Source organism: Hordeum vulgare, chromosome 1H, assembly GCF_904849725.1.
Source record: "Hordeum vulgare subsp. vulgare chromosome 1H, MorexV3_pseudomolecules_assembly, whole genome shotgun sequence".
NCBI lineage: Eukaryota > Viridiplantae > Streptophyta > Magnoliopsida > Poales > Poaceae > Hordeum > Hordeum vulgare.
The window spans coordinates 8,494,877-8,504,276 of NC_058518.1; the positions used below are offsets into that span (position 1 = coordinate 8,494,877).

General features: G+C 43.5%; 1 non-coding gene across 1 annotated transcript; it reads right to left on the bottom strand.

The window, feature by feature from the left end:
- Positions 1-8,393: 8,393 nt before the first annotated feature.
- Positions 8,394-8,465, bottom strand: TRNAM-CAU. Its single transcript has one exon. It is a non-coding gene; the product is annotated as a tRNA-Met (tRNA).
- Positions 8,466-9,400: the final 935 nt, after the last annotated feature.

Here is a 9,400-nt window from a genome sequence, read left to right on the forward strand (position 1 = left end):
GGCCATCTACAATATTTATAAAGACAACTTTTAGACTAAGTTCATGACAATTAAGTTCATTTAATCAAATTAAGTATGAACTCCCACTTAAATCGACATCCCTCTAGTCATCTAAGTGATACATGATCCATGTTAACTAACCCGTGTCCGATCATCACGTGAGACGGACTAGTCACCATGGTGAGCAACTTCATGCTGATCGTATTCAACCATACGACTCATGTTCGACCTTTCGGTCTCTTGTATTGGAGGTCATGTCTGTACATGCTAATCTCGTCGAGTCAACCTAGGTGTTTCGCGTGTGTAAATCTGGCTTACACCCGCTGTATGCGAACGTTAGAATCTATCACACCCGATCATCACGTGGTGCTTTGAGACAATGAACCTTCGCAACGGTGCACACTTAGGGGAATACGTTCTCGAAATTTTAAGAGGGACCATCTTATTATGCTACCGTCATTCTAAGCAATAAGATGTAAAACATGATAAACATCACAATGCAATCATATAGTGACATGATATGGCCATTATCATCTTTGCTCTTTCGATCTCCATCTTCAGGCATCGCATGATCATCATCATCACCGGCGTGACACCATGATCTCCATCATCGTGTCTCCGTGAAGTCGTCACGCCAACTACTACTATCACTACTACTATAGCTAACCGTTAGCAATGAAGTAAAAGTAGTAAGCACATGGCGTTGCATCTCATACAATAAATTAAGACAACTCCTATGGCTCCTGCCGGTTGTCATACTCATCAACATGCAAGTCATGAAACCTATTAAAATAACATGATCATCTCATACATCATACATGCAACATCACAACTTTGGCCATATCACATCACATGTCAAACCCTGCAAAAACAAGTTAGACGTCCTCTAATTGTTGTTGCAAGTTTTACGTGGCTGATTTGGGTTTCTAGCAAGAACGCCTTCTTACCTACGTGACAGCCACAACGATGATATGTCAAAGCTATTTACCCTTCATAAGGACCCTTTTCATCAAATCCAATAGGACTAGAGTAGGAGAGACAGACACCCGCTAGCCACCTTTATGCACGGTGTGCATGTCTGTCGGTGGAACCAGTCTCATGTAAGCGTACGTGTAAAGTCGGTCCGGGCCGCTTCATCCCACAATACCGCCGGAAAAGAATAAGACTAGAAGCGGCAAGCAAATTGACAAATCATCGCCCACAACTTTTGTGTTCTACTCGTGCATAGAATCTATGCATAGAAAACCTGGCTCTGATACCACTGTTGGGTTACGTAGCATAAATTCAAAATTTTCCTACGCATATTCAGATCTTCCTATGGAGAGACCAGCAACGAGAGAGGGGTAAGATCATCTTCATACCTTTGAAGATCGCTAAGCGGAAGCGTTGCTAGAACGAGGTTGATGGAGTCGTACTCGCAGCGATTCCGATCTAGTGCCGAACTACGGCACCTCCGCGTTCAACACACGTGCAGCCCGGTGACGTCTCCCGCACCTTGATCCAGCAAGGAGGAGGGAGAGGTTGGGGAAGAACTCCAACAGAACGACGGTGTGGTGTCGATGGAGAGACAAGGCCTCCCGGCAGGGCTTCGCCAAGCACCGGCAGAGAGGAGGAGGAAGAAGGGCAGGGCTGCGCCGAGAGAGAGGGAAAAGTCTGATCTCCAATGGCCAAAAGTGCCCACTATATATAGGGGGAGGGAGGGGTTGCGCCCCCTTGAGGGTTTCTCTCTCCTGGGGGGCGACAGGCCTAGATGGGGCTGGTGCGTCGGCCAAGGGGGGAGGAGGGGTGTGGCGCACCCCTGGTGGGCCTCAGGCCCACCTGGCTTAGGGTTTGCCCCCCTTCCCTCTCCCCTGCGCATTGGGCGGAGAGGGGAGGCGCACCAGCCCACCCAGGGGCTGGTTCCCTCTTCCACATGGCCCACCTTACCTCCCGGGGTCGTTGCCCCCCTTCGGTGGACCCCCGGGGCCACCTCCGGTGGTCCCGGTACGTTACCGGTGATGCCCGAAACACTTCCGGTGTCCGAAACAATCCGTTCTATATATCAATATTTACCTCCGGACCATTCCGGAGCTCCTCGTGACGTCCGGGATCTCATCCGGGACTCCGAACAACTTTCGGTAATCTCGTATAACAATTCCCTATAACCCTAGCGTCACCGAGCCTTAAGTGTGTAGACCCTACGGGTTCGGGAGACATGCAGACATGACCGAGACACCTCTCTGGACAATAACCATCAGCGGGGTCTGGATACCCATGGTGGCTCCCACTTGCTCCACGATGATCTCATCGGATGAACCACGATGTCAAGGATTCAATCAATCCCGTATGCAATTCCTTTGTGTGTCGGTATAGAACTTGCCCGAGATTCGATCGTCGGTATACCAATACCTTGTTCAATCTCGTTACCGTAAGTCTCTTTACTCGTTCCGTAGCACGTCATCGTGTGACTAACTCCTTAGTCACATTGAGCTCATGATGATGTTCTACCGAGTGGGCCTAGAGATACCTCTCCGTCACACGGAGTGACAAATCCCGATCTCGATTCGTACCAACCCAACAGACACTTTCGGAGGTACCCGTAGTGCACCTTTATAGTCACCCAGTTACGTTGTGATGTTTGATACACCCAAAGCACTTCTACGGTATCCGGGAGTTGCACAATCTCACGGTCGAAGGAAAAGATACTTGACATTAGAAAAGCTTTAGCATACGAACAATACGATCTAGTGCTATGCTTAGGATTGGGTCTTGTCCATCACATCATTCTCCTAATGATGTGATCCCGTTATCAATGACATCTAATGCCCATGATCAGGAAACCATGATCATCTATTGACTAACGAGCTAGCCAACTAGAGACTTGCTACGGACACATTGTGATCTATTTATTCACACATGTATTACTGTTTCCTGTTAATACAATTATAGCATGAACAATAGACGATTATCACGAACAAGGAAATATGATAATAACCATTTTATTATTGCCTCTAGGGCATATTTCCAACAGTAATAGCATACAAAACTGACCAAAATATATAAAATATGCGAATTTTGACGAGGTCCCCATAACCGGACCCTAAAGTTCCCCGAACGTTCGTATTGCCACATGACCCCAAATCAGTGAGTAATAGCATGGAAAACTGGCCAGAATGGACCAAATCTACGAACTTTGATGAGGTCCTCGTAACCGGCCCCCGGAGTTTGCGGAACGTTCGTATCACCCCGGGACCTAAAATCAGTGAGTAATATCACAGAAAACTGGCGAGAATGGACCAAATCTACAAGTTTTAACGACGTCCCCGGAGTTCGTAGACGTTCGGATCGCTCCAGGACCCAAAATCAGTGAGTAATATCTTACAAAACTCGCCTGGATGGACAAAATCTGCGAGTTTTGATGAGTTTCCCGTAACCGGTCCCCAGACTTCACGGAACATTCGGATCGCCCCGGGACCCAAAATCAGTGAGTAATAGCATACAAAACTGTCCAGAATGTATAAATTATGTGAATTTTGACGAGGTCACCGTAACCGGACCGAGGAGTTCTCCGAACGTCTGTTGCCCCCTCGACCCAAACATAGTGAGAATAGCATACAAAACTGGCCAGAATGTATAAACTCCCCCAGTTTTGATGAAGTCCCCGTAACCTGTCCCCAGAGTTCCCGGAACATTCTGATTGCCACGGGACCCAAATCAGTGAGTAATAACATAGAAAACTGGCCAAAATGTATAAAATATGTGAGTTTTGATGAGGACCCCGAACGTTTGTATCGATGCGGGACCCAAAATCAATGAGTAATAACATGGAAACCTGGTCAGAATTGACCAAATCTGCAAGTTTTGACGAGGTCCTCGTAACCGGTCCCCGGAGTTCGTGAAACGTTCGTATCTTCCCGGGATCCAAAATCAGTGAGCAATAGCATGGAAAACTGGCCAGAATTGACCAAATCTTCAAGTTTTGACGAGGTCCCCGTAACCGGTATCCAGAGTTCGTGGAACTTTTGGATCGCTCGGGATCCAGAATCGGTGAATAATATCATACAAAACTCGCCAGAATTTACCAAAACTGCGAGTTTTGACGAGTTCCCCGTAACCGAGGGTCAAACGTAAGACCTATTTTCTACTAGTGTATAAAGGGGGTCTTATTCCCCATTGGGTCTGATCCATCCGTTGAGGTCGTGTTCTTCCCCCATTGTTGATCTTCTTAGATCTTGCTAACTCTCAATACCTCCAATGATTCTTACTAGTTCTTGAGGGAAATGAGAGAGGAGATCTAGATCCACATATCCACCAATCACTTTCTCCTCTATGTGAGGGGAACCCCTTGGATCTTGATCTTGAAGTTCTTTGTGAACTCCTTGTTCTTCCTCTCATAGTTATCCATGGCTTTTGTTGTTGTGGAGGGATTTGAGTGTGAGGGACTTGACCACTTCATGTGTTCTTTCCATTGCATTAGTTGTATCGGTTTGAGTTCCCCACGGTGATACGTGAAAGTGAGAAGTTTAGAAACTTATTACCCTTGGGTACTTGGTACCCATAGAGATTGTTCTTCCTGGATTCTTTGGCATCCTAGAAGCTTGGTGGTGCATTGGAGTTCAATCAATGTGGTGTACAGCTCCAGGCAAGCGTCGGGGTCTCCAATTAAGTTGTGGAGATTGCGCCAAGCATTTTTGGTCACCTTGAAGCCATATGCCATTGTGGTGAAGCTTCGTGGTGTTACTGGGAGCCACCAATTAAGTTTTGGAGATTGCCCCAACCTTGTTTGTACAAGTTCGGTAACCAACCTCAAGGGTCCCTTAGTGGAATCACGACATCTTGCATTTGCGAGGGTGTGAGGAGATTTGTGCCTTCACCCCACTCCAAAAGGAGATTATCATCCGCAAGGGTATGAACTCCGGGATACATCGTCATCTCCGCGTGCCTCGGTTATCTCTTACCCGAACCATTTACTTATGCACTTTACTTTGTGATAGCCATATTGTTTCTTGTTATATATCTTGCTATCACTTAGTTTTTTATCTTGCTTAGTATAAGTTGTTGGTGCACATAGGTGAGCCTAGTTGTTTTAGGTTTTGTTCTTGAAAAATTAAACCTTAGTTTATTCTGCATTTGTTCAAGCCTAAACCGTAATTATTTTAAAGCGCCTCAATATCTATGTCATCTTGATGGGCATAATTTGTCATAAACACGAAATGCAATGAATGGTTATAAAAGAGAATATACCACATCTGAATCATAAACCGGATGAGGGCCGACGGGGACGGATATCAAAACCATGCCACTATGTCTAACAAACGACGTACGGGTAAGAAAATTATACAAGTAACTTTATATCTAAATCACACAAACATGATTTTGTTTTTATAAAAATGATAATAAGAACAAGAGGCTCACCAAGGTGGTGCCGACGACGGGACGGTGCGGGCGATCGACGGTGGTTAGGACGGGACGGGAAGGCACTAAGTGAACCACACCTACATATGCAAACTAAGAGTTAATTTGAGCTTAAATTTCATATAAATCAAATAAACTACCACATACAATTACTCCCAAAGTAAAACCCACAAATCACTATACTTATAGAGCATTGCAAGAGCTAATCTAGCAATGAGAGATAAAGGGACAAAGTTGCTAACCTTTGTGATCGCTTGGATGGATGAGGGGCCTTCAGATCTTGACAAATTTTTGGCAAAATGAAGCATGAGCTTGAGCTTTGGGGAAGAATAGAGAGGAGAGGAAAGGGGAATAACAGAGAGCTCGAACGCGGGCTGGACGAAGGGTTTATATAGGAAAACCTTTAGTTTCGATTGAAGACACAAACCTGGATTAAATGTGAGCTTTAGAACACGAACCGGGACTAAAGGTTCTAGTATGACCCCAGCCTGACACCAGGCTGCCACCACCCCTTTAGTACCGGTTCATGTTACGAACCGGTACTAGAGGTTCAACACGAACCGGGACTAATGATGCTCGCCCCCTAGCCGTTAGAACCGGCATTAATGGTCACATTAGTGTCCGTCCGTTTACCAACCGGGACTAATGTATCTCACGTAAAGTAGTTTTCCTACTAGTGTCCTTATTCTCATAACAATTAATATATAGGAAATCTCACCTATGAACATGACAATAATTAAAATCAACAAGCAATACACATCAATAATGCTCAAATGATGATGAAGAAAGCTAAAAGATGCCATGGTGTATACTTGTATCTTCTTCCCTAAAATACGAGGCTTCAGCAACATCAGCAAATAATTTTACGTCACAAAAATCAACAAACAGCAAGCCAACAATATTAAAAAGCAATTTTATCCAACAAGCAGCATCCGTAGCAAGTACTTTTATCCAAGTATTACATCAGTACAATACACTTTCACTATCTATATGAACGGATCAACGATATATCAAGGCAGGAGCAATACTGAATGACGATACTTTGGGGATACCAGTATCACAATTTTTTATTTTATTTTTAAATTTAAAAAGACGATACTTCAGGGATACCCGTATCGAAGCCGTATCTGACGTATCAAGGTATCGGCAAAATACTTAACGGTGATACACAAATTTTTGAAGTATCGGTGCTTTGTAGATGATATATGCCTAAAATATAGTCATTAAAATAACAAGACTCGCAGTTGGTATTAAACAGGAAGATATTAGATCCACATAAAATTTTTGGATACGAGGGATCACTTCCAAGATCTGTTATGATTTCGGTAAGTGAATATACAACAATTAGCATTATATTTAAACACAAGATAAATTATGAGTTCATTTACAAAGTCTGATACTAATGACACAACCAACTTAGTTACGTCGACGCCATTAATTGTTCATGAGAAAATTAATATTTCTGTGTGTAAAAAAAGTTAGATTTGTTCGGATTGCATCGATTGTATTGATGGTTAAATAAGTATTAGTAGTTACAACAAATACCAAGACCAAAGTATCTTAGTAAGCGTAAACCCTTAACCCTTAGAATTTTTGCATTCCACAATATATGAATATAGAACGATAATCCAAAATGATGCCCCGGCTCATACAATGAATAGTAAACTCAATAAATATAACAAACAAAGTAAAAAAAATGAAATTTTTAGGCAACCAAGATACTCATGTGCGTGCAAATTTTCGTGCTGTTTAGACATGTGAGGAGTTTGAGCCAAAAAAATCTGTAACGATAATATGGAAACATTTTTGTTAACCTACATGATATTTGAGTATATTGATTCTAATATCTTCTTTTATTATGGGACTGCGGCAGTAACATTTTCATAATGTTATGAATATTTTGTGGAAACATGGGATTATTTCCATCAAAGTTGACGTACATTCTTTTAGTGGCAAGGAACATTTTTTTTACACTGTATAGATATATTTTAAAAAACTCTTGAATGAATTTTTTTGAAACGCGGGAATTTTTTCATCGTCACGAAACATTTGCTTTCAAAGTTATCAACAATTTTTTAAACTGTGGTACCAATAATTTTACAGTATGTTGACATTTTTTTAATAAACATGGTAAGTATATTTAGGTTTTAAAATACATGCATTTAATTTAAACTAGAAACAAAGTAATAAATCAAAGAGATTCGGGTGACATGAGCCTACTAGCCAGAGATAATACTGGGACATGCGTGCATTGGGGTTTGCATGGGCTGTTGGTTGAAACGTTGCTCTGTTCATCATCAAGCCCAATCATCATATCACCTACACGAGGCCAACATGGAAAAAAATCACAAAAAAGGTTAATTATCAGAGCCAGGTTTCGATCCCGCTTTATTGCCTCCTTTTCCCGCTTCTTCTGGTTCTGATAATCGGCGACTCCCAGGGCAGAAGGGTGTTTCCTACAGTGTAGACGTGGCATGAAGATTTACTCACGACGCGTCGCTGACAAGTGTGTGAGTAAGACGACCTCTATATACATAAGGACTTGTGTGATATTTTTTGTTTATATAAGGATTTGTAAGGTTTGGACAATTCGTGAATATGGCCTTGGCCTTCTCAGGAAAAATGGCATAAAGAAACCACACGAGAGGAAGAAAACCGTACACATTGGTCCTCCCATTCTCATGATTAAAAAAACAGACCCCCTCAAAGAGTAACCTGGAAATTGATCTTTCCATTCTTAATTTTTTTGAAGCTATCATGATATATAAGACAAAGTAAGCAGGTGAAATGCATGACTGAGCAAAATATTGGCCCAATAGGAAATGAAGAAATCATGTGGGGGTTTTCTTTAGTTAATGAAGAAGGCAAGAAGCACAATCAGAATTTATTCAGATGGACGAATAAGAAAATGGCCGAACAAAATGACAAAGCCCACGAATAAGAAAAGGGCAGAACAAAATGACAAAGCCCAAGCAGATAAAAACCAGAAAAAAGATAATTATCAGAGCCAGGTTTCGATCCTGGGACCTGTGGGTTATGGGCCCACCACGCTTCCGCTGCGCCACTCTGATATTGCTATTCACCTTTGCGACGCTACCCTAAGAGCATGGTTAATAGTATAGCCAACTGCTGGCTATAAGCAGTCTTATAGCCCATCTTATAGCCAGCTTGTACAATAGTTAGCTATAGAAGAGTACTATTTTTATCATATATGACCCACCTTTCATTCTCACAAAGCACCTAGGAGCACGTGCTAGAGCTGGCTCTTCACGAAGAGCCCGCTTCCCTTCTCTCTCTTCTTCTCTCTCATCCAACTCAGCAAAAATATAGTATTTTAATCCTTACAGCCTGCTGACTGTACCTTATTGTACTTGCTCTAATCAATCTGCGACTTGTTCTCTGTTGTTGGAAGCAGAGCAGAGCATGGAATGTAGACGCATGGATGCACGCATGGACGGTCACTCTTATGAGATGTTGCTGTCCTTCTTACTTAATTCCGCCCGTCCAGGGAACACGGCCACCAAAACTGTACTGACCAAACGAGGCACAAACTTGTTTACACATCTACGTACTCCACACAATACAATACGACGGCTTCCGGTATAAATACACCACCTAGATACGCATCTTAGCTACCAACCGATCATCTCACATACGTACATACGAGCTAGCTATATCCACCAATTAAGATGAGCAAGTCGTCGTGGCCGGAGCTGGTGGGCGTCCTGGCGACGCTGGCGGCGACGCAGATCGCGCTCGACCGCCCCGACGTCGCCGTCGAGGTGCTCCCGCCCGGCGCGCCGCTCACGCCGGACTACAACCCCGAGCGCGTCCGCGTCTTCATCGACAACAGCGGCATCGTCTCCCAGACCCCCACCATCGGCTAGCCCCCGTCAGCGGGACGTAATACATACCATACCATACCATACCAGCGTGTACGTACGTACGTAGGAGCGCTGCTGTGACCTAGTAGTACTGTACACGGTATAATGGAAGAATAAAGCGA